The sequence below is a fragment of the Corapipo altera genome, unplaced genomic scaffold (assembly GCF_003945725.1).
Source record: "Corapipo altera isolate COAL_440 unplaced genomic scaffold, ASM394572v1 44, whole genome shotgun sequence".
NCBI lineage: Eukaryota > Metazoa > Chordata > Aves > Passeriformes > Pipridae > Corapipo > Corapipo altera.
This window is the reverse complement of record NW_020884880.1, coordinates 4,801,164-4,825,430: the sequence shown is the minus strand read 5'-3', so window position 1 is coordinate 4,825,430 and position 24,267 is coordinate 4,801,164. Positions and strand designations below refer to the sequence as shown.

Here is a 24,267-nt window from a genome sequence, read left to right as displayed (position 1 = left end):
AGGCAGATGTATGTAATAAGGCAGAATGGAAAACTGATATTTCTGAAAGTGGTTTTCTGGATACTGAGTTTACTGAGATGTAAAACACAGAAATCCATAGAAAGACAACACAAACTCTCGTCCCTACTGTTTCATCTCATTTCACAAGACATGTCTATCAAAAACCTCAGTGATTTATTAGAGTTTCTAGTGAGAATGTAACAAAGACATGTTAGAGTTCATTACAATGGCAATTTCTGTGATAAAAGCAAACATCCACTAATAAAACCAGTCAAAACTACTTATAAAGGAAATATCAAAATAACTTTCGTTATATGGTAAAAAGTAAACAGAAATTGTAAAGTAGACTTTTCATCTTGTGAGCACCAAAAAGTTCATAACAAAGCTAATCCAGAATTATGACATCATAAACCAAAACTAACTCTGGATCATCTTCTTTGGGTTTATTTCTGTTTAAATTTTTTTTAATTCTTTAGGAGGGAAAGTTGTCTCTTTAAACAAGAATACAGTGTAAAAACTTACCAAGTAGAATAGCAAAACCAGACTGAGAATACATGAAATGTCACATTAACTTCCATAAGGAGTTAACACTGTAACCTGGAGGTGACGATATAAATACAAGTGATATTAATTGTTCCATTTTAACTGTATTGTTTCACACTAATCTCACTAGTAATGTTATTATATCATAAAGATACATTCTCTGCCACTTCTCTTTGTTCTCAAATACCCTAGTTTTTGCATAACAGGAACTGTCTGTTAGAGCCTGGAGTCAGCTCTGGCCTTCACAGTGTTGAGGCTAAGATTACCTCTGAAATGTGAAAAATTGAAAATGTAATGACAGAGTCAAGTTGATTTGTTGCTATAAAATAAATGCAGCAGGGCTACTCTATTATATATTTTCATATTTATTTCTGCAGAGCAGTCACATAAAGAAGTTATAAACAAATGTAAGATGCTGGACTATTTTAACACAAAACCCAGGAATCATGTAGGAGGCCATAAGGTTTTCTTCATAATCTATTCCCAGGATAGTTTCTGAAATATTTCTGACCATAATTTGGATTAAAGCTTTTCTTGACTTGAAAAACACATTGTTATACCTGAGTTTTTCAGTGGGGCAATTTTAGGCAACTGCATAGGAACAGATAGTTACCTATAAGAATTAAGAGATCTCCCACAAAAGACATATAATAAATGATGATTCTGTGAAGGCTTTCTCACATAAATGACTAAGAATATCCAGTCCATTTTGTGAATTGGTAACGGCGAAAAAGTCACCTTCAGAGGAGTGCTTAGCATGGAATTGGACAGATACGGGATAAGAAAATAAAAAGGATGTTAACCAATTACTTAAGCACAGCCTGTACAAATGAAATCAATGAACGTTTACCTACATCAGAAATTAGATTTACGAGGACAAAAGAGAAGAAATTAGAAAGTATCTTGATAACAGAGTTAATGATTATTGAAAGGTTTGAAACTTGCACAATGCTAGCCCTCTAAGATCAGAGTGTATACATTCAAGTCCAAAGGAGTTAGAAAACAAATTAATTTAGTGGATATTTTTATGAGTTTATTAAGCGCAAGAGAAAACATTAAAGTTTGAAACATGTCCAGCATCATTACTTACAGAAGAGCAACAATACATTAGGAATTTTTACATTCCCTAGCCCTACCCACATTTGTTGTTACAGATCAAATAAAATAGATTTAGTTTATGTTATTTAATTTTGTATGAAAACCTAAGTATTCAGTATGGCTAGGAACAGGAGACCACACTTTCCTCAGGATAGAAGTCCTTGTTGAAAAGGACTTCAAATCATTCTTATTACTGGCAAACCAGTCTCAGTTTTTCACTGACTTCCATGCATTCTTCAAGTAAAGGCTTGGGAGAAAAGGAGAGCTACTGACTTCTGTTGAGGTAAAACTGGTTCTGGTTTTAGTAGTTGAGTAGTTGAGTTAACATTCTTGCACCAGCTCTATTCACAATCTTTTTCAGCATGATGCTCCAAAGGGCCACAGCAGACCTTGATGATCAGGACGGTATCTACATTCGATACCGTACTGATGGAAGCCTATTCAACCTAAGGTGACTGAAGGCCCACATTAAGACCTTAAACCATCTTGTCCAGGAGCTGCTTTATGCTGATGACGCCACCCTTGTTGCCCACACAGAAGCAGCTCTAGATGCATTTAACATCCTGCTTTGCAGACCCTGCTGAGCTCTTTGGGTTGGAAGTCAGCTTGAAGAAGACAGAAGTTCTCTATCAACCGGCACCTCAGGAAGTCTTCCTTCATCCCCATATCACCATTGGCCAATCAGAGCTCAAATCAGTCCAGCAGTTTAATTACCTAGGTAGCCTCATCTCCTCAGATGGTAAGATTGATGGAGAGATAGACAACAGGTTAGGAAAGGCATATAGTGCCTTTGGAAAGCTTCATAAAAGAGTTTTGTGAAATAAACACCTGAAGAAAAGTACCAAGATCAGTGTTTACAGAGCCATAGTGCTGTCTACTCTCTTATATGGATCTGAATCATGGATCATCTACCCCCACCACCTGCATCTCCTAGAAAGCTTCCATCAACACTATCTCTGTACAATCCTAAACATCCACTGGTCAGATTATGTGACCAATACATCTGTTCTAGAACAAGCAGTAGCCACAAGTATTGAGGCCATGTTGCTGAGAACACAGCTGCGTTGGGCAGGGCACGTCTCCAGGATGAAGGACCACCACCTCCCTAAGATCTTGCTTTACTGTGAACTTGCCACCAGCTGCCGCAAGAGAGGAGCCCCGAAGAAAAGATACAAGGACTCCCTGAAGCAACATCTCAACCTTGGCTATATTGACCAACATAACTGGTCTACTCTGGCTTCCAATCGGGAGGCCTGGAGACACACCATCTATGACGCTGCTGCTTCCATTGAGAACGCACACAGGATCACTCTTGAGGAGAAAAGAATGCAGAAAGAATCGTGCCTTGTAGAATTTACCACCTAAGGAGTCTTTCTACTGCGCCTTTTGCAATCGGATGTGTCTATCTCGTATTGGCCTTATTAGCCACCAACGTGCTTGTAACAAATGTGGATAGAGCCTTTCCCAAATGATGAGTTAACATGACTTATATTACTACAAACTAGTGATCAAGTAACCAAAGAATTAGATTCCACTGTGTTAGCAGAATAAGAAACACAGAATGGCACAAATTCATTGCCTTATGTTTTCTTTCCACACTTCTTTCCTCCTTCACATCTGTGGCATGGTTTGGATGAAGACAAAGTAGAGTAGAACACTGTCTTGTGGGAACTTTAGGTCAAAAGAGAATTTACCTGTACAGGGGCAATTCTTAATTTCTCATTTACTAGTATAATCTAGTCCTTTCAAATTATCAGATATCATTTAGTTCACAGAAGTTTAGGTGAAACAACATCAGAGTTTTCACCAGGATAGATGCAAATTATAGGATGTTTAATACTAACTTGGTGCTGGCATTTCCTTTTGTTTAATTTTTTTATTCAAATTTTCAGAATAAAACTTGTGTGGGACTACAAAAATTTTGTCCTATCAATAAGGGCTAGTCAGTGGCATTTTCAGCATCTCTACATTACAAACTACAGAAATCTGAACTAGATTTTCACAGGTTTACTCAGACATGCAGGAGTAAAGTAGCTGCAATAGCACAAAGTTCATTTGAAGTGAAATCTAATCTACTGAAAAACTGCCTCAGAAGAAGGATAATTTAGCCTCTGTAGTATTCCCTGCTAGCATGCCTAGACAGCTCCCAGTGCCATGCAAATTAACTTAAAAATGGCTCACTAGAGGTATCTATGCACTGTATTCTTCAGGAGCAGTATACTAGTAGCAATATGCAAAAAACACTTTCCTGAATAAAAATGGATATACACAGTGACTTGAGATAGCCTTGTACTTATGCTAAATGAGCATCCTCAAAAAGGACAAATCATGCATCTTTCCTGATGTGAATTCTAATTAAACATTAAAGCAGTTTGAAGGAAAGACTCTAAGTGAAACCTTACCATATTTAAAATTCATGTGTATGCCAAAAGCTTAATTTGATATAAGATATGCAACTATATGTAGACAGAAACACAATCTTTTTCCTATACATTTTTTTCTTCAATAAAAGTCTGGATTGTGAGAGTGAAGAGAAACTTCAGACAAATTTTCTATTGCAATCTTAGCTTTATATGCAGATTATTTGCTCTAGCAAAATACAGACTCTGTTACCACAGATTAGAATCAGAAACCAGGAATGACATAAAATATACTAGAAACCTATGGAAGACTGGGTCTTCAATTGATGAGACGGAGTAGAGATCGAAACTGAAAGCCATTTTCTACTCCAATGCCCAAAATAAAATAGCAGAAGAAAGACACTTCCACAAAATATTACCAGTAATAAGAGTTCTCATACAAAGAAGAAAACAGGTGTAGAAGAATTAGGCTAAGTTTTAGAAAAATTATAGCTGGCAGAAAAATAACTGAAAGACATTTCAAGCAGCTCTGGGTTTGGAAATAAAAAGTAATTCCAAATGTACACGACAAAGAGTTGTACATATTTTCTTGAAATTCATCTTATTCAGATATTGATTTGTTCACTTGTTTACTGGTTGTTCTGTTTAGCCATGTCAAATATCCAGGCATGAAAGTATGATGAATTATAATAATGGTGATGAGACTGCAAATAAATTACCTTAAATACATTAAAATGAATCCTTAATTAAAGCTAAATACCTAAGCATATGTAATGGTAAGGGGTTAATATCTACACATATACTTGAGTGATTTCCTGACAACTGGGTTTTTTTCAGAAGATGTAGGTATTATAGTTCAGTTTCACCTTTGTGATTCATCATAAGTGATTATCAGGTGTTCATTGAAGTTTTCAGCTTCTTCACCTTTGTTCCTGAACTTGGCTGTTAAATTTCACATATATGTATTAATACAGAAAATAATTTTGGAAACTTTTATTTACAAATAGTTAATATCCGTTCTAGAAAGATGTCTATTTTCTCACAGTGATGTTACAATATTAATATTATACTAATCTTTTTATATAGAATATTTACATTTTAGGGTACTTATTGTGTGAAAAATGTTTGGTTGGACAAGTAGATTAAGGAGACAAGAACATATCTTACTCTCTGTATATGTATTGTAACTGAACTATTTTATGCCAAAAGGAAGTAATTTAACGTATTCTGGCATATATGAACGCACAGGAAAATAAATATAAAGTGTCTAGTGATTTTAGAAAAGACAATATTAATTGAAAGAAGGGACAGGAGACTGTGTATAAGGGTCTAAAGGAACAAAGGTAGGTTATTTTTTATTTTGTGTAAGGTCTAGTGTAGTTGATTGTTCGAGATAGTCTGCCCGTAAAAAAGAACAATATCTAATGAGGATGGATGTATCACCTAAGCATGTAAGAAATGGCTGCAGCAAGAAGAGAATTGTGATGCATGTGGAGGGTTCTTTTTTCTTCAGGTCCCTCTTATATGATTGGCTTTGAAAACAGAGAAAATTTTTTCTACATTTGTTGAAATGACACAAAGGAAACAAATGTTAACCATATTTAAATGGTTTCCCTTTGGGAAAGTCAGAGATACAAGAGAAGTGCTAATTTCCATGCATGCTTTGTAAGAGACTGAGGTTTTCATCCTCTGTTGTGTGTTGGCATTATGTTGTTTATTTCCCAGTGATAGAAAGAACTGTGAACATGGTGCAAAATAAGGAACTGTTGTTAGAGTGTGTCTATTCACATGGAATGCTCATTAATCTTATACTGTTCAGACAAGACATATCTTTTTGTGCTTTTAAATTTTGTGCCATGCTTAGGCATCAAGAGCTATGTTGATTTGTAACAGACTAAAATTCATAGTTGTTCTTAATCATATTCATTTCTGTTACCACCAAGGCCACTGTATTAATTTCTGATTAATAGAATTAATGGAATTAGATTAATAGAATTAATTTCTGATGCCATCCCACATTCAAGATTAATTTATTGCATGTACACTTAATAGTTTAAAATAACATGTATTATAAGGTTTGGGCACTTTAAGAGTTGAAAACAGCTGCAAAAAGAAATTAAAAGGTCAAAAGTTTTAGTCAGTTTCCCATCAATTTTTTTTAGTTCTATGTCCTTTTTCTCATTTCATTTATCCTTGTTCAACTTCTCAAAATTGATCAACACTTTTCTCAACAACTATTCCATCCTCCGCTACATCACTCTCCTTTAGAACATGACTTGAGCTTTAGATGAGAACAAAAAGATGAAAGATTGAAATCTTCCCAGGGTCAAAGCCTGGGATATTTGAAATCATAAGAGTTTTCCATATATGATGCAGTGACTTATTGACTCTGCTTCTTTCACCATAGAATTAAATGCCTTCCTTTCCTCCTGACTCAATACCTCTCTGGATCTAACTGGAACAACCGTAAAATAACTTTTCTTCTTGTGTCTTAGTCAAAACCCTGACACATCAGCCCAACAGAATGGGTCTGGAGAAAAAAATGCTTATTCTCAAATCCCAAGGTACCTGATGAAAAGAGGTTTCTCCAAGGTGGATTGCTCCACCTTGGGCTCCAAGGAAGTCACAGGAATCATGATCTTCAAAATGATTCTGGACTATGGAATATTTTGAGTCCACTCCTTCAATTAATCATGTGAGAGAAAGGAAAAAAAGAAGAGAGAAAAAAAATGCAGACATTAGTTTCCATTAATTGCAATATGTAAGACATATTTCTTTCTTTATTTTCTGATAAGATCCTGTTACTCTTGTGTTTTGGACAGCTACCATTCATTCTACATATTCTTTAAAGTATTTAGCACAATGAAGCTTCATTTAGTCCAAACCATCATTACTATAAACAAAATTAACGAAAACAGTAAGTGAATATTGCTCAAGAACTTTAAATGTGTTTTTTTGGTTGGGCTCATTCTCATGAGTCCATTCTTTATGACCGTTATCTGCAAGTAATTCTTCTTACAAAGGAAAGGCCTACAGTTGAAAATTATTCAGATGCCAATTGTGAAAAATTAATTCATAGCCTATAATTATGATGATAATGACACCATGAGTAATCATAAATCACCATTATGACTGCATGATCACTGATTATTGTAGCACCGGGCTTTTGCTTAGTACCCAGTAATATTTTAGGAGCTACATGGCAAACTGAAAACATTGGCAAAGTAAACTTTACTGCAATGAGGCTACTAATTTACAATGTAATGTTTCTTGAAATATTATGTTTTCTTGTTTATCTGTTTTTCCTATAAAAGTGTAGTCACATAGGCTGCTTGTGAATAACTCACTCTAAATTATTCAAATATGATAGCATCATACATCCTAAGACGGAACTAATTACAAGGATGAGCTGGAGTCTTCAATAATCTGGAATATTGTTTTTTAATCTAATTCTGCTTCTGAAATAATTACTCAGAATCAATCACTGTCAGGATTATAGCAATAATCAAATTGGAGTTAGAAGCTGTTGATAATATCTCAGAGTCCAATTTCTCCCCACAATAAGGAGATCAAATCAATCCAGCAACTGAGAATTACATTAGGACTATTCTAAATACAGTTTGCATGCATCATTTTACATTTTTTGATCTTGGGTTTATTTTCACTTTATTTGGAATAAATATGTCCATGCCAAACTTTAGACAGTATTTTAAAAATAAACCAAATTATTCTTAATTTATCTGAATAGTGACTTTCACTGCAAGAACTACAGCATTCTTTCCACTTCCAGTGCTGATTTATGATTCAAAAGGAGGACAACAAAATAGGTCCCAAATGTTTGTTTCTCCTTGACTCCTGAAAGAACACCAAGAAAGAAATCTGTCTGTTAAACCAGTGACTTGCTAAGTATGTAAATATATTTGATATTCTACTGTTACTAAACTTATAAAAACTATGTATTTAGTTATCTTTATTTTAAAAATTGCAATGAATATTCTGTCTTAAAAGGATATAAAAGCATTTATTTGGCTTTGAATTTAAACAAAAGGGAAGATTTGGACTGCATTTTCCAAGGAGAATAACAATTAAAGTATGAATTTGGAAGTAGTCCAACTTCAGAAGAAAAATAATTAAACTTAGTAAACAGAATTGTATTAATGACACCACCTTACTGAAATCAGGCTAGAAGATCTGTGTCATATTTTTTCTCTACTTTATTGGTTTGCTGGATTCAGAAGTTAATTCTTCAAGCTCTTTATGTGCTCTTCCAATGACTTTGTATCTTCCACTACCTTGTTCTTCTGCAAGAAATGAGTTAGCAATTCAGTGCTGCATTATATAGGATCTTGATAAGACAAAGTTATGGAGTCAATTGCAAATCTGCCTGAATTTTGTCAGCTTATTTTTTTGACCAGGGATATTACTGGCAATTTTGCTGACCTCTGCCTAAGTGAAGCATTTATTGTATGTTGTCTCCTCAACAAATGTTCTCTTTCCACATAGAAAAGAGGAGATAAAAAGAGATGGGAAGGAAAAGGGAAAACAAACAAAGTAAAGAATTGTTCCAAGAAAGAGAACAGAAGTAAAATATGTAGGAGCAGAGCAGAGCAGAAGCCCATATACGTGAAGAACAAAACTTAATTCTAGGAAAACAGAAAAAGATATGTATCTGTCAAGTATATAGGCACAAAAAATACACTGTTATGCCAGTTTTCACACTCTCAATGCAGTTGCTAGTAGGTATAGTAGCCCTATTATGCGCTTTAAAATCTTGTCAGGCATCTGACTCCCTTTTATGAAAGTAAACACTTCGAAAGTACTGTCTAATATCTTAATATAATTTTGAAATTTTTACATTCAAGAAGTCACAGAAAATTGCAAAATTATTCAGACCATATGTCAGTCCTATATTCTATAAAATTCTATTGATTGTTTTCCATCCAATTAGTATATTTTTCATCTGTATTTTAACACTTTTATGTAAATAATTTTGTCAACCTAACTAAAAATATACACTGAAATCACTTAATCAAAAGAAAACATCCTGTTTCTCTCAAACAAAACCAATTTTTTGATGAAACTTAAAAATTTCCCTTTACATTTAATTGTCCAGAAAAATTGTTGTATTCTTGATAATGCCTACAATTCACTTCCTCCAGACATGCTAGCAAAAAAAAAATATATATAACGAAGGTATATTTAAATTAATATATAAATATTAGTGTTATTATTAACGTAACTTTAATTTATATATACAAGATTCTAGAGTAATACATGTAATACTGTATGATGTTCTTACATTTTTAAGGAATATTAAATTGGAAATAAATTTCATTATATTTACCTAATTTTGATGCTATGTTATATGGGCAGAGGCACATAAAGGGAGAAATAGGGTTTTAATATAAAAAGAATTGGACTCTTAATATCTACCTAGTTATAAACCCTGACCTATTTGAAAGTCTGAGATGATGGTAAGTAAGGTAGAAGTTAGACTTTAGGCTTTCCAGCTTGTCTTCTGACATTCATTAATTATTAAGTCATATCACATTCATGAGAGAAATTTTATACCCCATATAAAACCATTACACATCTTTTCTCAAGGCAAATAGACTTTCACAGAGAGAAGGCTGAATGAATACACAAATGGCAGATGAATTCTTAGGGTTCTTTGAAAAAGTGTGTTTCTAAAAACAACAAATATAAAACCTCCAAAATTTACTGGGGAAATAGCGCGAGGCTGAAGACCAGTTTTTACATAATGGACATTACTCAAACTGGCAGAAGTGTCTTTAACTTCATAATATCTTTGGTGGCTAGTGCAAGCCAAATGCGAAAAAAATTCCCCACTGAAATCAATGAAAATTTTGTTGCAGTCCTCACAAGGGCAACAAGAAGCTCTGATGTTTGTCTTGTTTTTATTTCATTTGTCTCCTCTACTTTGTATGTGATCAAGGATTACTGGTAAAAATCTCAAAGTATATAAAATTTAATTCTCAGGTGTGGAATAACCAGGACTTTTTCTCTAGACCCCCCTCTCATTCTGGCTGGCATGACCTGCACTCACCAAGAACACAAGCAGAAACACAGGACTCAGGCACTTGTCCTGCTGCATCATGGCAGCAGTGATTCTGATATTCCTTTCATCCTGTAGTACTAACACCCTGTTACACTACTGTACCCACCCAAGATGTAGGCCATCTGAAGTCACTGAGGCAAAGGACTTTTTGATGACACCATAACAATGAATTGTGATGCCTGGTTCCACATGCCTTTTACAAGGCTAAACTGATGCCTTAACTCATCACCATGTCATCTTGATCTGCCTAACATACCCCTTTAAACAGCACCAGAGAGTCTTCAGCAGGACATATGCAACTTAGTTGTGTGTCTGCACCTTTCGTGTCTGTAGACCAGGGTCTGAGCCCTGACCCAGTCAGCATTTTTCACATAGAACAGAACCACATTCCCTGAAAGTACAACCCCCTAGGTAGCTGGAAACCACTTCCAGCTGACTACAGTCTCCCTGAGCTGATGTAAAGCAGCACGCTACCAGGAGGCTCTATGCTTTCTTATGCTGCTTCTTCACCACCCTCTTACAAAGCAGAAAATTGAAGGAGAGCAAAGAATGATCAGAGCCTGGTTTAACCCTGTTTCCTGTCTCAGGAGGTTCACTGAAGCACACCTGGGAAGGCAGAGAGGCAACAGTACTGCTTGGCTCAGTGAGTCTAATTGTCCGCTCTGGGAAGTTAGGCTAAAACAGTAAGAAGAAAGTTATTCAATTCCCACTTTAAGTGTCATCATCTTGTGTCTTAATTCTCAGAAAATAAGTGTTGTTACTGAGCCAAGCCAGGAATTCATCACATATTTAAAGCAACAGCATCCAAAATGCCAATTCGTAAGTCAAATTATGTTTCTATGGTTTTTGTTTTCTTTAATCACGGCACTTCAGCCATTTTTTCTATCTCAGGTGACATTGGAAAGGTTTTATATCAGTCCAAGAGAGATAAACATCTCTCTGATGACACTATAGGTTTGAAACATAGCTTTACCCTCTTAAGTCAGAGCAAAGTTGGAGCTATATCCAAATTAGGAACATTTTGAAGATAACAAATCATAGCCCAAGGCCCAGTTTCTGCAATGGGTAGGACTTAATCAGGCAGCTGCTTCTGCTGACATCACACATTGTCCTTAATGTGTGGGGTTAGACATTATGGCCAGGTACAAATTACAAAGACAGGAGGGAAAAAACTGCCTCAACAGTCATTGTTTCCTTAGAGCTTCTGTTTACTCCTTGAGTAGTACAGCTGGTCAAACAGAATTTCCTATAAACAATTTGGTCTAGTTGTCTCCTCAAATTGGGATAATATAAAATAAAACAAAAGGCAAATTCCTCCCCTCATAAATATTCCAATATATGTTCACTTCAAACTAATACTGTTTCAGTAAGGCACCAACATTCTCTTCGTGTTCAACTTATCGCTTTCTGTTGTATTGTAGCTGACATTAGAAAAGAATTCACAGTAGAATTGTCATATAATAAACCAATAGGATTGCTCTAGCCACATAAAACCAAAAGATTTTAATTATTTTCTGGAAAAAGGACCAGTGGAATTGATGTAGATATGTCAATTTTATTGAATGCATGAATATTTTCCCATTGTGAAATTGTTCCATAAAAGGACTTACTTTCTAAAAATTGTTAAAAAACAGATTGTCTGGAAACAAATCACTGCTAGCTGTGTAGCTAGTACTAATTCAGGGCAAGAGGTGCACTTCAAAACCTTGTGATACTGTCTTAACTTTTTGCAGGTTAAAATGGGAATAATCCTTAGAACTGACAATTTTAATATATGTAACCAAGCAGCTCTGCCCTTTATATTTGCATTTGAGTTTCTGCATTGATAACAATAAACACAGGTAACTCTCTGAACACTGGGAGTACTGGATGGTTGGAAAGCATAAAAGAACTTTGCAACAGGTCAACGCTTCATACGCAGCACATGCACAAGGTTTTGAACTCATAAGGCAGTATTCAGAAGAATTAATAAGTTTACACAGACAAGATGGTTTTCACACTCACATCTCAGTGAAAAAGACCCTCTGAGACAATTATTAGCTTTGATCACTGCTTGTGGACCCAGGTTGGCTGACATGTCTGTTCCAACATAAGGGTGTCTCTAGTCCTCACTCATCAGAATTCTTTTTTTAGGATCTGCATGGTCATGGTGTAGATATATTCTCTTTCAATTAGTTTTTCTTTGATTTTGGATGCCTGAGCAATTGCTACCCGGGAACTCAAAAGCCACTCAAACTTGACAATCTGCACATCTGTGATTGACAATTTCTTACTTTAATCTTCTGTGTGTATGAATGGAACTAACTTTTAAAAGACACAGTAGGCTCTGAATGCAGTAGACCATCTGTGTAAACCACAAGAGCTGCCAACAGCAGAGTACCCCTCCTGCGCTCTGCTTTTTAAATAGGCTCCTTGGGGAATAGCACCTGAGATTTACAATGTCTCAAAGTAGTCTAAGAATCAAAGAAATGGGATGCCCAATAGCGTGATGAGAAATCTCTTAGGCTTTGGTGTTAGGTAGGATGGAGACGATGATGATGGTGACAGTATACTAATGAGGACAACGATGCTGTAGGCTGGGTAAGTTACCTAGAATTCCTTAATTAAAGGTGTCTAAAGCATATAACTAACTTGTCTTGCCTAATTTATTTTCTGATGATTCATATTTGGCTATTTACTTTATCCTTCTGAGACTTTTTGTCCCTAACCTTACCTAGACTCTTGAAAATCCATACTAACTGTAATCATAGCTTGAAATAATTTATGTCTGTGTTTTCTACAACCTTGACCTTTCCTCACAACAAAAATCTGCATAATATTCGGAAGCTAAACTACACTATTATTCAACGTTTAGTCAATTTCCAAAGTGTAAAACTCTTCTTTTTAAAAAACAACATTCTTCAGATCTCATGAATCTCTGAGTCTGAGAAAACATCATGCATTTGTAACATACCAAATTTTCTGTTTTTCATGGACACCATGTAAAACTGAGGGAAATCCAGCAGTTCTGACAGAATTTTACTGAGACAACAGAAAACTCAAATTTAAATTAGCAGCTGTTATTCTATCAAAACCAAAAAAATGTTTGTATGGACCCCTGCAAAGCAAAACTGTCAAGCTTCACATTATTTCAAGGCAATACAGTTTGCTGTAATGAAAAACACAGTTAATACTTTCATATTTCCAAGACCCATCTTACCATATGTTCAAAGATATATTCATTCTCTCCTAATAGTTTTACACTTTCAAAGGACATGGAAGCATATTTTCCTCTAAGTAATGGCAAAATTATACTGTTTCTACCAGATGAAAGAAAGCACATCTGAGGAGTGGAAGAACAAAACACAAAAGCCTAACAAAGAAGCTCATGTGAACCTGTTTGTGTTTTCATATATTTTTTGTCACTGATACTCCGGATCTCAGTACCATTAGCAAAACTCTCATTTATATATGAAAATAAAGCAAGACTCTTTCTGTTAGCAAACACTGTACTGATTCTCAAAAAACACAATGCATCCAGATATTCAGACACAAGCATATCTTAATGGAATTGTTAATTAGAATTGTATTTTTTCTTGTATCTACTAGTCAGAGATGATGGAACAACTTTTTAAGATAGCTTAGAAAGAGGAACAAGAAAGGGCTACACGTGATTTTACCCAAGTTTTGTTAGGGACTTTTTTATTAAAACAACTAGTACATTGTGTGGAATAAATGCATTTTCAATGAAGCAAGACTAATGAAAAAAAGCAAACCAAAAAAAAATCTTTGTTTTTTACATCAAAATCATTCCTATCATTTTGTAAATACCTTCCATGAACTCATCAGCTTCAGCAAGTTCGGAAGCAATTTAAGTTCCTCCATTGCTAAGCCTTTCCAAATCTTCCTTTGTTGATTAGGAAGCTATTTCTGATTTCTAGTTTAAATTTATACACTTGTATTCATTTAATTTTCTGAAAGTACTATCCTTTGGTATTTATGACTTTACATTTATTTACTGAATGTATTTATGAAAAATAATAATACCCTTCTCAACTTTATATTTTGGTAGCCTGAATAAACCAATTCCCTTTAATCTCTTTATAGACGATAAGTCTTCCATTTCCTCTCGTTATACAAGGAGTCCTTCTTTGCTCCTGTTCAGTCTCAGTGGATTTTGTTAGTTTGTTTTAAACACAGATTGCTTAACAGAATATTACTGTATTCCAAACATGCCCCTACTAAAAGCCTTATAAAGCAGTTACACAGTGCCTGGAATATTTCTTCTGGAAATATCCACACTGTGTATTGCAAAAATACCGCCTTTTTCCATAGTTTCAGTTTAACTACAATTTTGCCTATTTAGATTTGTTCTTTCATCACATTAATCTGACTAATTATTTTTGCTTAAAACAAATGTTATGGTATCCATTTCAACATACATGATCTTGTACTGATCTGTCTTATTGCTATCTGTCCTTTGAATATGTACCATATGATAGCCTTGTCTTTCCCCACTGTGGTAGTGAGGTTTGGATTGGTATAGACTCTACTTTACTACATCATCAAGCTCATAGCTCATTAAGGAAAATATTGAACAAAGGTTATGAAAAAAAACCAGCACCCAAAGAAAATAAGAAGTGATTCATCCCCTTCCTCTCTAATTAGTACCAACGAATTATCTTTTTTCTCTTATCCAGCTTTTTATTCACCACACAATAAACTCTGTGCACCCAACTGTCTACACTTCAATAATTACTTGTGGGAATTAAAGTGAAAGTATTTCCTTAAACATAGCTGTACAAAGTTAATGAATTTACCATTTCAAAGGAATGAGTTATCTCAATAGGCATTTGTTAGAAATTACCCTTGATAAAACCACTATAAATTTTAGTTTATGTTCTATCTCCCTCCTTTACATAACAGTCTCAGATGTACACCTGCTATGAACAGGTACTTCCTGGAGTACCCCCCCATCACACATCCTTTTTCAAAAGTAGATTTATTTGTAGCTTTCGATGTCCTGAGTTCAAGTTCCCTCCTAAAAAAACAAACCAAAATCATTACTACTGGATTTAAAAATTCATTTTCCAATTGTTTTAGTATTTTTAAAAGGTTAGATTTTAACAAATTAGTAGTCCAAATATTGTTTGAACAGAATCACACAATCACAGAACCATTTAGGTTGGAAAAGACCTCCAAGTTCATTGAGTCCAACATTTGAATTATCAACAACTTGTCAACTAGGCCAGAGAACTGACAGTGCCACATACAGTCATTTCTTGAAAACTTCCAGGGATGGTAACTCCATCATCTCCCTGGGCAGTCTGTTCCAATGCTAAACAGTCCTTTCCGTGAAGAAAATATCCAACCTGAACCTCCCCTGGCACAGCTTAAGTCCATGTCCTGTCATCCCATCACTAGTCACAGAGGAGAAGAGGCTGACCCTCACCTGGCTACAACCCCCTTTCAAGTGGTTGTAGAGAGCAACAAGGTAACCCTTAAGCCTCCTTCCCCAGCTTCCCCAGCCACTCCTCATATGACTTACTCTCTAGACTCTCTAGCTGTGTGTTTTCATCACAGATTTGGCAGCTTTCATTAGTCAATGTGCAGTTTCATGAGTACATACATACATACATCACATACATACACTATTGTCTGGATTAAAACTGTAATTAAAACTATTTATTTACTCTCTGGTTCACAGAATTTCTTTAGCTTTATATGCATCCTTGGTACTGGAATGTGTTGCATAAGCCTCACTTTTTATCTATGTGACAGAAAGTTGTATTATTATTGCTATTTCTATTTTTGTTTACAAAGTGAAGAACTTCTCAACTTTTAGCTATTTTCACTCTATTCTTTATTTCCCTTAATTTCAAGAATTAGCTCTTTTGTTCATCATTCTTTTTCCTTCAATAGGAAGGCTATACCTTTCTTCTGAATACCTGTGTGAGTTGTTTATTCTTCATTCATTATTTATCCTTTGACAGTTTATTATTTTTTATCTGAAATATAAACTCTGTAAAATTTGCATTTACTTAACATAAAGTAAATAAATTCTGGACATCCTCCATGTTCAAATTCTTTGTGTCTCCTCAATAAATCACATCAATAAGTTTCTTCCATTTCTTACACTTTGCTCTTCCCCTCCCAGATCTACTTTCCTATAAGTAACATTTTCGGAAGTACTGAAGCAGCTCTAGGATTGTTCACTCCCAGATTTTTTTCCATGATCTATTCTCCATAGAGATGCATGCTCCCATTTATTCTAAAGAACTAATTAATAAATTAATTCAAATATTGATCCTCAGTAGTTTTACAGAAGAATTTTCTACCTCTCTCTGCCGCATAAGCCTATGATAGGAAGAAAGAACTGAAAAGGATGAGACTGTAGGGGAAAAAAAAAAGTGTAAAAGATTTAGAAATGTGAACAGGACACAATGGAAAAAGAGAAAAAAAAAAAAAGAATTAGGATACAATTAGATGGGGACAGAATAACACGAACCATAAATTTTCCAAGCAGAAAGAAATCTAGACATCAAGACAGGAGAGATAGTGGAAAGCAATTTAGACAGCAGTATGAAATACAGGAGCAAAAACAAGCCAATGCAATTTCAGTCTTTGTGCATTGATAACAACACAGTGCAGCACTCTATCATCTGGAAAAAAGGAAAAGTAACTTAAGAATTTAAGAATGTTTCGATTGTGCATCTTATACAGGGAAAAGTTATTGTGTCTTATAGTACAACCATCATAGCACTAGCACCTCTTTACAAACTACATCAGGACTCAGACTACATTCAGTTGTCCAAATGCTGACTTTTTTGAAATATTATTTTTACATGCACAATGTGGACTGCGTGCTGGCTGCAGTATTCACAAGTGGGGAAACTGAAAAATGTACTGTGTCTAGGTTCAGTCCTTCACAAACTTTCTGTTTACATTGTTAAGAAACTAGAACAGGTCATGAGCACTTTTCATCCTTGTCTCAAATTCAGCCCAGGAAGGCATCACCTACCTCATACCTACAGAGAATGTTGATATTTTAGTATTATATGCTTCCATTCCTGCCACACAAAAATCAGTCTAATATTAGTATTTTTCGGCCAGTCCTCCTTCCTATTTTCTAGGATTCCAGTGTTACTACCTACACTGTCTTTTGAAAAACAGGATTTCTCCAATACTTCACCACTACTCAGCCCTCCCCATCACAAGTTGTTACCTTGACTGATCCTGTTTTAAAAAGTAAACACAGTTTCTGTAGAGTTTAAAAGCATTTTTTTTATCATGGAGTAGAAAACTAGTCTTTGTGGTATGCATGTGGTAATGAGGTTTAACACTTTACTAAAGGAGCTGACAGCACTGAATACAGAATTATTAGTACTCTCTAAGTAAACAATGTAATGTGAAACCCCAAAATCCTCCTCTCAGCCTCTCAACTCCTTTCCAGCTTCCTCTGAATGACTATTCATCCTTCACTGACTGCAGAATCTCTCAGCAGTTTATTAGCTGAGCCACCTAAGACAGCAAACATGGCAAACACAGAGTCACTTTGCAACAGAAGCACTAATAGCATTTATCAGATATTTGTAAATCCCTCTGTAAATACCTTCAACTGGTTTTCTCTCTGCATTTCCTGTGTCAAGGAGACCTATGTTTGGAAGGCTATTTCAGCAGGGAAATTCCTAGAGCTCTGATCCAAGTTACATATGCAGTTTAAGCATAACCCAGAGTAACAAACAGTGAGATACCAAACTGCTGCAACCACTGCAGTCCTGAATCCCTCTCAGTAAGATTTCACTTCATACTATGCTAGACATGAAATCTTTTATGAAACAGACATGAAAATTGCAATTTGACTGATAAACTTTTATGATAGAGATAACATATGCAGAATCTAGGAAAAAATATATCTAGCATCAAAATTCAGTTAGGAGAAATGCTTTGGGTTTCATCATTTTGGCCTTTCTTGAGATACGAAGAAAGTATTTTAAGTTTGGTTTGAATCCAAGGTGAGAATGTGAATGGAGCTTTTATCTTAGATAATAGGCACCATAGCACATGTCTATTTGTTGGTCCTTATTTGCAAATCCTAAAATAATTCCATATATTTTTACTTTTGGAATGGAGAACGTTGTATTAGTCATCTGCCTTTGAATTAGACACCCTATTTTTCTCTTCCTCTATATCCCTCCCCTATCCTTTGTCTCATCAACACATTTTAGTAATTTTGAAACATGTATATCATTTCAATAACTAACTTCCTCCAGCTATACCCTACATTCTCGATTTCCAGATTTGTTCTAAGTGGGATGTTCTGTAAATTCTAATGACTGAAATCGTATTCATATCTACACACAAACTCCACTTCTACATTAATATGAAAGTCAATTTTAGGTGCACATATTTTAAGGATTAATTTTCAACTGCTGTACTAGAACCTATAGATGTTTGAGTTCACATATTACTGAAGGATTTGATAGAGAGATACAAAGGTTTAGCAACCTAAATCATCATCTGACCTATACCTGGGGTTTGATTCCCACATCAACTATCTCTATAATCTCTAAAGCAAACATGGATTACAGAAGGCTTGAATGAAAATTGATATTATAGTGTATATTGTCAGAGGAGATATTTCACCAGTTCATTGGATTTTCAAGTCTGACAGCATTAAGGACATCACTTGTTTGTCTTGATTTAAACTCAACAAAATTTTACCTTAGAAATTAATATTTATAGCTATTTGTTTCAGTAATGTTATAAACTAAGATCTGCTTATTGTCCTGTGCTTTGAATGAACTTTACTTATTATAGAAAAAGTAGCTTTCATTAAAGTGGTTGCTTTCCATTAGTCTCTAGAAAATGTAGTGTTTATCCTGCTTGGAAAAGGAAGGGCTACCAGACAACACATCCCTTCTATTCCTACATAAGGCCATGCGAATTTGGGTAGGGATTATATTTAATCTTCTATATCTACAAGATGGAAACAACAAAAATTTTCCTGTCTGATCATGCGATTTGAAAAACTGAATCAACTGAGACTTTGGCCTTAATATAAAACATAGTTTTGACTGGCAAATGAACATGCAAGTAGTTTAAGGTACATTTCCTATAGTGAGTGATAAAAGAGTAATTATACTCCCCTCCTAATGTTACAGAGGCACAGTCAGAGCCTTGTTCTGTTTTTACTGCCAAATCTGAATGTTAGATGAATACCTAATCTTTCAGAGTGGCCAGCAAATATTAGACTTTTCCCTGTTTTTTCCACTGCTGTATAACTTTGTGTGTCTTCACATAACATCACTGAAGCTCTGCAGGTTGAAATGTATTGGTCTGGGTGTTTCCTTATGTACAAAGAATGGTTCAAGCCAACAAAAAGAAGCTTAGTGAGACAAAACTCTACTACTGATTTTAGGGTAGATTCTGCTACTAAAAAGGTGATATCATTGATTCAGGTCAGTAGAAATACCAGAAATAATGTGTGTAGGAGAGAGTTATAAATCTGATTCTTTGGTTCCTAGACTGTTCAGCACAAATGTTCTGGAGAGAACATACCTATTCACATTGACTACATTCAACTGTTAGTAGTGTAATAAATAAGTAAAAAGAACAGGAGTCATTGCTTTTTAAATACATTTTATAGTAAAATTTTTGTAATCATTAAATTCCCCTCTGTGATTTTTAAATTTTTTTTTCTAAAGGCTCGAAAGCCCTATTTGGAGATAAAAAAAAAAACCAAACAAACAACAAACAAACAAAAAAACTAACAATATCAATTTCAAATCTATTTTTCTTTTATGCATCCACTCTTGAATCAGAAATATATATCTGATAATATATATAAAAATATATAATATCTGATAAGATATTGTATCTTTCTAAGCCATCCACAATTAAAACTCCATCATATTACCATCCGTTTTAGATATATTTACTGTTTTCAGGATCTGTGTATTTTTAATATTCATGTAGTGAAGCAACATATTGCCTTAATTAATGTAAGTCACATTAATTTATCAATCTCTGTTTGAAATTTGTCAAATAGTGATTAAGGTGTAATAGAAAGATGCAATCATAGCTACCAGGAATTCAGCAGTTGTTTCACAGTGAGAAACTCTTGACCTTACAACTCATTTACTCTTCAGCTTGGCCTGGTAATCTCCAGAAGGAAATGATGTGGAACACATGAGAATTCAGGTCAGAACCCTGTTAGAATCAGTGTGAAAGAGCAAAAGATTATTAGAACTCTCAATAAATTATGACTGAAAATTATTTCAAGGGAAAAGTGTGCTAGGATGCAAAAGGAGCAAGTAGAAAAATCATTAAATAATATGCCTTTATTCTACTGAAACCATATCAAGCCTGTTGTACATTGACACTATACAAAATGCCTGCCTATGTAAAGAATAAATTTCTCTGTTATATTGTAAATATTTCTGTTTTCAAAAGCTTCTTGTTATTTGTGATAACAGATGTCAAGAAAGAGATACACAGTTCTATTATATGTATGTATTTTTTTTCTATTTGCTCCACTTCTTACACTGATAAAATCTTGTAGAAATTATGTGCAAAAATATTTGGACAATAAACTGTCTGAGTTGTTTAACTACAAACAACCAAATTCACCCCCAAAATGCCATAAAACTCCCCTCATTCTCACATTCAGGTACTGTGCCCACTCACAGTCTTCTTTGCTGTATAAGAGTACCAATACCTGCAAGGCAGAACAACGCATCCAAAAATATTTTTTCAGTCTAAAATCATAACTGGCAATATCTGAACAAACTATGCTCTTTGGCAGGTTGCAGTTGGGTGGTTTTGCTTTCTCTGTGGTTGCTGCTACTCCCTACCTAGGACTGGTTAAATGTGATTTAACATCATATTTTTATTATTATCCCACTGCTTAACTTTTGCCTTGAATTCAGACTTTATCTAAACTCTCCCAGTTTAGTGTGTGTTATCCCACACAGTCCTATCACATCTATCTTACTGTTACCCCAAATCTCTAACCTTGATGGTTAGTCTCTTGCCTCCCCTCCAGGTTTCCCACAACCTCTCTACTAGATGAAGAAGGCCTATTCTACCCACATTGACTGTAAATCAATAATGTAACTATGGCTCACCAGCCTCTTCCTCTAGTTACTGACTGGTGATGAACCACTTTCTTCAATACCAAGATCTCAATCTTTCCTGAAGGATGGAAGGTCCAGTAAAAAATTCAACTGGTGTTTGGGATTTTTTCATTGCATGATTCAGCCTAACAATCTGCCTTATGAAAAGAGGTTTTTCAATGGCCATTTGGCTTCATCATGCTCTACAAGACTAGAAATGTGGCTGTCCTATTCAACACCAACAGAGAAGGTAATCTCCATATAAAGTCCTTTCTGCTTTCAAGACACTACCTGACAAGAGATGAAGGGCTGTAAAATACTGTGCACTATTATTCACTCAAGTAAATGCAAATGTAAGAGCACTGATCTTAAGCGCTCATACCAACACCTAAAAAAATCAGAAAAAGAGTTCCATAAAATGGAGCAAAAAAAAAAATTTTAAGCAATATGTGGAAAAATAATTCAAAGTGATCACCAAAGTAGGGCTTTGTCAGAAAACTGTGTTCTCTCAGACAGCAGTGGATATGCTGTGATTTGTCTATTGCTACCAAGTACTTAAAGAGTGAACAAGGAGAGAAATTTTCAGTTAGAGTAAGGTCATTGTAATACATACATGCAAAAATAAATTTTAGGATCAGTTAGTGGTTCCTATTCTTACATGTCTAGTGACACACACCATCTTGGGGTGCTAGTGAAATGCTCACATCTATGTTTATTGCTCTTGGTTCCTTAAAAATAATCTCATGACATCACAACTGCCACTCAGAGATTCTTTCCAAAATTACTTGCCATTGTACAGGAAACCACCAGATGGCGACTAGAAATGCAGCTCTTCATCATTTCCTGAGACTGAATAATGTTCTCTCTTCAGACCTGGCTTCCTGGTGGCCTTAAAGGGCAGTCAACTTAGAGCCGATGAAAGGAAAGCATTTATCACCGTCTGCGGCTTACATCTGCCCGCTAGCCAAAATCTTAAAACGGCTTCAAGCAACTTAAGCATGCATAGATCTGTTCATAATGTCATAGTCTGCGATGAAATTTATTCTAGAAGTTCTCCTTTGCCTCCAGCTTAACAACATGTACAGTCTCTGAATGTTGCAGAGATAAATCTGCTATTTCACTCAAGAAATTCCAGGTCACCTACAAGCTCAGTGTCTGGGAGCAAGTCATATAATAACAGAGAACTGGAGCTCAATTGATCTGAAAGATAAACTACATCAGCAGGAGAAGAAAATCAAAGTAATAAAGGGAAAAAGATTGAGCACGGAAGTGAGGAAGTTTTTCTACTGTTATAATAATGCACATATTTATTACTCGGTCTTGCTTTAGTCACAAAACAATGGCTGTGTATCAAATGGATGAGAGTCTTCTTGTTGCCAGTGTGTCAGCTTAACTTGGTTTATTATTTTCTTTGTTACATCTGCTTCATTAATTTGCTTTAAATGACCTGAGAAACTACTGGGAACATATTTTACTGCTAAATAATTTATGTGGACAGTAATTATATGTGGGTGTTAGTCTGCAGTTGCCTTCCCTTGTACATGTTACAGTCCCCTCTCTCAGAAAACAAAGCTAATTACAAAACATCCACAGTTCTTGAATTCTCTAGTTTGACTAGCTACACAGGTTTCATGGCTAGTGGCACTTAGATTTCTATGTGTTGGATTAAGTTCCCTGGGTCTTGCTCGAAAGAACACGTTTGCCATACTTACATTGTGTATATTGAGTATTTGAACATGCAAACAACTGGTTAGAAGATTTTAAATTAGACTTTATATTCAGCATCTTGTTTATATGAGGGAAAGAAAACAGATGTATGGACTAGTGTATTTCAATATATTCAGGAGCTAATTGTTCTTCTTTCATTTTTAAATAAAGTATTTTGGGTGTTTTAGGGGGGATGGGTTTTTTTTTGATTTGGTATTTTCTTCCCAATTATCTCTTGATTAAAATGACAATGACTACCTAAAGTTCAGTGAAAGAAACCAATAGTCTTTCGTTAATGTGTTTTTTCTGTTACAATCTGATTAATTGGATGTGAACAAGAATGTTCCTTCTTTATCATCTTAAGAATTTTGCTTTAAAATAAAGTCATCAAAAATGTAAATTCAACGTGTTCGAAGAGCTTGGAGAAGTTGAAGAATCCCTTCAAGTGGAACAGAACTTGTAATCAAGAATAGTTTAGTTTGCAAATTTTGCCCTATAATGAATAGGAAGGAGACTACTACTTTACTGAAGAACTAGAGTGAGTACAGTTACAGTATCAAACAGTAAGTACCATGACAGTATCAAACAGCAAATATTTAATATTTGAAGAATTAAACATAAATTAACTGCAGGTGTAGCCTGACAAAAAATACAGTATATGCCTCATAATTTTATGTCTTGGCATATGATTTACAGTTTCAGTTATGCCATATCTTAAGTAGCTGATGTAGCTGTAAATTGCCATTTACATCTAACCCTTATTGATTGAATTTCCTGATCCCTTGTGTGTGCAGATTGAATTTTAAAAAAAAAAAATTAAAATTATAAAAATTCTTCTGAATTCACATCCAATAAACCATGCAAGAATATATCCTTTATGAGTTCAATGTGATCATAATTTTCAAAAAGAGTCCATACACAGTATATTAAGTATTACTTGCTAGTTACATCCAATTAGAGTGGGTTTTGATGTTGTCAGGTTTTTTTGCTTAACCTAATAGATGCACTGAGATGTGTCAAAAAATAATTAAATCTTAAATGAGGGAAAATATTAATATTTTATTCAAAGTGTTGAAAGTAACCCACTAGTGTATTACAGTACGTGCCAAGCAATTTTTTCCTTTTGCAGATTAACTCTCTGACAGGGTTTCCTTTTAAATAAAATGTAAACACCAAACATATAATATTATGAAATATAACTACAATGTGATCCTATTTTACAGAATTCTCTTTACCAATAACAGAGAAGATCATTCAATTTATTTAAATTTGAATTTGTTTTGGTAGTCCTAGAACTTGAATATAGGCTTCTTGATAGTGAGTGGAATTTAAGTTTTGTTAGTTTCTTTGTTTTTCAGTCACCTTTCCATAAAAATGTTTGGAT

At 34.7% G+C, this 24,267-nt stretch overlaps 1 long non-coding RNA gene across 1 annotated transcript in view; it reads right to left on the bottom strand.

Moving 5' to 3' along the window:
- Positions 1-10,117, bottom strand: part of LOC113945406 — a 17,639-nt gene extending 7,522 nt beyond the window's left edge. Inside the window, exons 1-3 of the long non-coding RNA XR_003527073.1 lie at positions 10,059-10,117; positions 8,169-8,302; positions 6,570-6,682 (exon numbers count right to left, since the gene is read on the bottom strand). This is a non-coding gene — a long non-coding RNA (uncharacterized LOC113945406). The remainder of the gene's footprint in view (positions 1-6,569; positions 6,683-8,168; positions 8,303-10,058) is intronic.
- Positions 10,118-24,267: the final 14,150 nt, after the last annotated feature.